We start from the raw sequence: 5,334 nt of genomic DNA, 5'->3' as shown, positions 1-5,334 counted from the left end.
ATACACATATATATATATGTATATATACATACATACATACACATATATATATATATACACACACACATATATATATATTTCAATCAATAAACCAATATACTTATCTATTTTATCAGTAATTGTTTAATTTATCTTTTTAATGGAATCATTTTGTGTGAAAACTTATTCTAATAAATAAAAGTTGTTGTTGACTCTATTTCCATACATTGAGAGTTTGTGTTTCTTTTATGATTTTCTAATGCAAATTAGCATCCATTTAACATTTGCAAAAGATAAGATAGTAACAGAGTAAGTTTGCCTTTCTAGTGAAAAAAAAAAAGAAAAAAGCAAAACAAAAACCTCAGCGTATAGTGAAATCTGTAATTTAGATGTTCCTTCCCTGGCAACAAAATATAACATTAAGCAATAAATAGGCCCAATGTGCGAATAACAATAACAATAACAACAAATTTGGGTTTACTTTTGTTTTATAATTACACAGATGACCAATTTTCGATGGAGAGAAGGATATAGTCAATTGAATTACCCCATTATACTACTGATGCTTATCTGATTATATTCAAAGGTGTTTGAATTCAGAATAAAGAGATACTAAATGAAATGCCATTAAACAACAAGTCTAACATTGTAGCATATGTAAATACTTTCCCACTCTAATAAAAAACAACAATTATAAAATTCAGATAACTATGTTGTTTTTGTCAGTTTTGTTTTTTGTTTTGTCGTGTTTTTCTTTCTTCCTAGGTATGGAAGTCACAAGAATATGAGAGAGAGGGAAAATGTAAATACTGATAATAAATACTATGATTTGATATCTAGCTTTTGAACACAGAGAAATGAAGTTTTTCAAAAGGACAACAATGTATCAACGAAAGAAGTTGAGAAAACTCTCCAAATAAAAAATATCAACAAAAACAGAATGGCTTCTAATGACAAACTTACTCGAAGATCTAAATAGAGTAAAATATATCATGCATAAAAGTGTAACATTAACTTTGTGGAGATGAAAACTGCTGAGGTTTTTTATATTGAAGAAGATGGAACACTTTTTACAAGAGACAAAAACAAAAAAAAGAGCCGTGTAATTTTAAAATTCCTTTAAAAATATTTGAATTTCAAATAGACAAAAAAAAAAAGGCAAGCTGATAGATTAGACCAATTACTTGATGCATGGCAAGATCTTCATAAATTCTATGAATGGTATAATCTTATGTTTCTTATATTGTTACCCCTATCCCCATCTCTGGATTGTTGAATTTAAAATAATTTTTGGAAGTTATAAAAATTTTCATAAATTAAAGACCTGTAAACTAGAGATAGAAATATATAATCTATTTATAGATTTAAATAATAAATATAGACATTAAAACTCCCTTTCTTATTGCAAGAGCTTTTGGTTTATGCCTCTATCAAGCATGTTAATGTTTTCAATACCAAGTCACTTAGAATCACCACAAAGTTTATGGTTCAAAACCTTTGCGGGTGAAGTGTTCATATTTGAGTTAAAATCTGTCAATTTATGTTCCATTGAATAAAGGACTTTATAGAATCCTTTCATAATTCTTAATTATTTCCAAAATTAATAGGAACACACAAGTAGAATATGTCTTTGGGAAAAATGATCACAAAAGGGCTAACCAGAAGTAAAACAATTCCTACCTAAGATTTGAAACCTTGTTGCTTTCGCTAAGATATTATCCCTCACCTAAGTTTCTGTCATCAACATCATGCTCATCCTCATCATCGTTTTTGCAACATCTTTTACCATGGTGATATTGGTTTAACAAGACTTCTTGAGACAATATTGCATGACTGGATGTCCTTTTGTATGTCAACTTTTTTCTCTTGCAAATAAGGAACTTTATTCTATTAGTGTTTCACACATCAAACTACTGAGCTATAGGAAATTTTGTTTTTGCACTGTTAGTGATGTGAAGTCATGCAGAGACAAACACACACATACGAGAGGGTACCCAAAAGAAACAAGAATTTTGCAATATTATTTTATTCACTTAGTTTTACATGTTTACATTTTTATCACCTTCAAAGTATTCTCCATTTGAAGCAATGCATTGGTCCAGACACATTTTCTACTGTTCAGAGCAGTGTTGGAGCTCTTGTGAAGTGATGCCTTTTAATGACTCTGCTGCTTTTTTCTTCTCCTCTTCCACATCTGCAAATTCCATAGCACCAGCTTTCGTTACCAGTGATGACTTTTGAAAAAGAAAGTCCAGATCAACTGTTCTCTCAGTTCCCAACACACATTTAATCATGACTCATTTGAACTTCCATGAGCAAGCAAGGCACAAATTTTGTTGCAACTCTTTTCACTCGTTGACAAGAGCTCCAGGACACACCAATCATATCTAGTTCGTCAATTATCCAGTGATGGTCCTCCAAGATCAGTTCATGAATTTTCACGATGTTTTCATTCATTCAGGAGATCAATGATTGTCCTGGACGAGGTTGGTCTTCAAGCGACCAGTGACCATTCTTAGAGCATGAAAATTACTCATAAAATTGTGTTTTGCTCATGGCAGCATCCCTCTAAGCTGTTTGAAGTATGACAACTATTTCAGCTACCTTTTTCTCCAGCAGAATACAGAATTTCATGGAAACATGCTGTTCTTTCATTTCAGCCAGTGCAAAAAATCAACGAATAGGAGAGAAGCACTGCAAAACAAAGATACACCATGTGGCAGTACGACTCCAATCGATGACACTGGTCAGCAGACTGATGCCTGAAGGTTGCATCAAATGGCTTCTTGCAGCAGAAAACCGAACTACAACAGGCTTGTTCCACAGAGAACGTTTCCAGTTACTTTTGGCTATCTCCTCATATATAACAAGTTTTTTTGTACAGTTTCACTTACAAAACATCACTCAACTCAAGGCTATTGCACAAGTCACTTGTTTAAACCATCACCCAGTAGGAGCCACTCTGAAGTCATGTGATTGAAAGTGCACTTTCTAACCACACAAACCCTGCTTGTACAAATAATACAATTAGCAGTAGAAGTAATAGTCTTTAAAAAAATTGAGATTTAATATGTTTATCATTACAGCATATTGAATCTAATGAGTTGTTGATTAATTCAAATGAGCAATATCTTATTTCATTCATAAATATAGTGTAAGATGACTCACTGTTTATTAATTAACTAGTGTTGAGTTACACTCCATTACTTTAGAACCATTTACATTTCAGCCAATCTCTTATATAAGAATTCCACTTTGTTTTTCTATAAACTAGGAATTATAATTAAGAAATCGTTTTGATAAGATGTAGAGTTTTTGCAACTGACAGAGAAAGAACTTTGGTAAATGATATCTTGCTTGTATCAGCTAATACTTCCCAGGCATCTAACCACTCTTTCTGAGACATGCAACCATTACGTCCAGGCATATAACCACCACTTCCTGGAGATATTGCCACTACTTCCCAGGCATGTAACTACTTTCTGTCAGGTATGTAACCACCACTACCCATAAAATGTAACCATTTCTTCTGAGACATGTAACCATTTCTTCTCAGACATACAGCCACTGCTTCTTGGATATGTAACCCTTACTTCTCATAAATGATTAAATGCAAATGTCTGAAATGAGTTGTTGCTAATGCAATTTATAAGTTTTCAGACCTGATAACAACCAGAGATCCAATTAGCTGAAATACAGTGTAAATGAAAATATTAAAGTGTTTTTTTTTTGTTTTTTCCTCTACAAAACTGTTAATTAGTCTGAAAATGTATAACCATGCCATTTCCTAGTTCTGAGTTCAAATCTTGCACAGATTGCTTTTATCTTTTTAATCTGAAAATATCACTAAAAATAAGTACCAGTAATACACTAGGGAAGGCAGAATTGATAGGAGGCTGAATTGTTAGCACAACAGACAAAATGTTTAGTGGAAACTCTTTCAGTTCTTTACATTATGAGTTCAAATTCTGCTTTTCGTCCCTCAAAGGTCAATAAAATAACATACCAGTCATGTATTGATGTCTATATAATTGACTTGTTCCCTCCCTTCAAAATTGATGGCCTTCTGCCAAAAGAAGAAAGAGTAATATAAGACAGTAACATCTATAGCTGTAACTTCATAAGTGCCAATTAGTATTTAATAAGTTTATTCATTTCTTAAATCAATAAAAAGCTTTTGTAATATGATTGTGATTGTTATTATTGCTAAGCCTCAAGTCAACCTTAATCAAGCAAATCATTGACCAAAAGTCATTCCTTCCAAGACCATTCCATCTATTTTTACCTTTTCTTTTCAGTTATAATGTATTTTAGATCATATTATCTAACATGTCCTTTCTTTAAGACAGTATAAAGTGATCTGAGGGAGTTTAGTTACTATTTCTGCCTGGCCAAAAAAGCATATAGAAATTCTTTTGTTGGCTCAACAATGTTATTATCAATTATAATGTTAGTAGTACTTATAGCAATGGTAACATTTCAGAAACTGGTACTTATGATACTAATAGTTTCTTTTACTAGCTTACAAGGGCTCTTATAAATTGCCTAAGGCACCAAGTTTCCCAATGGGCCCACCCAGCTAGGTTTAGCATTATTTCAATGATCAGATGAGAACCAGTGTTACAATGTGAAATAGCCTGTCTGTACTGCTATTATTGCATGTGATCATGCATCAAAAGGATGGAGCTTTGTTCTAGTTTTTTCTTAGCCCCAGGTCAGTCCTAATCAAACAGACTTATGATCAAAGACATTCCAGCTGTAATAATGCCAGGTTTTGGTATTTATTTACTCAACTTCAGAGAGATAAAAAGCGAAGCTGGCTGCATCAAGATATAAACTCAAAACTTAAAGGAATGTGACTAAATATTCTTTTCTACTCTAGGCACAATGCCAGAAATTTGCAGGGAGAGGGCCAGTCAATTAGATCAACCCCAGTATGTAAATGGCACTTAATTTATTGATCTCAAAACGATGAAAGGCAAAGGTGATCTTGGTGGAATTTGAACTCAGAACGTGAGGATAGACAAAATACTGCGAAGCATTTCACCTGGCGTGCTAACGTTTCTACCAGCTCAGTGCCTTAGGAAAGTAACTGTTTCTACTAGGTTGTGCGATAACCCAGAAACTTCAATGGCTCTTATTATTATTATTATTATTATTATTATTATTGTTGTTGTTGTTGTTGCTATTGTTATTTGTATTGAAATTACATTTCATATTCTTGTACAGACATTATTCCTCTGAACCAGGCCTACTTAGGAAAACTTTCCCAACTTTCTGACAACTTCTCATTAAATTCATTGCTGCAGGACATCGCCATCTTGTAAGGAAAGTTAAAACATAAGATAACAATCT

The 5,334-nt window shown here is 32.7% G+C and overlaps 1 protein-coding gene across 5 annotated transcripts in view; it reads right to left on the bottom strand.

Moving 5' to 3' along the window:
• The window catches only part of LOC106869351 (disks large-associated protein 1), a 374,528-nt gene that overhangs the window by 259,733 nt on the left and 109,461 nt on the right, over positions 1–5,334 (bottom strand). The gene's annotated exons all lie outside the window — the stretch shown is intronic.

This window comes from Octopus bimaculoides, chromosome 6 (assembly GCF_001194135.2).
Source record: "Octopus bimaculoides isolate UCB-OBI-ISO-001 chromosome 6, ASM119413v2, whole genome shotgun sequence".
NCBI classification, from domain to species: Eukaryota; Metazoa; Mollusca; class Cephalopoda; order Octopoda; family Octopodidae; genus Octopus; species Octopus bimaculoides.
This window is presented reverse-complemented; position numbering and strand designations above follow the sequence as displayed.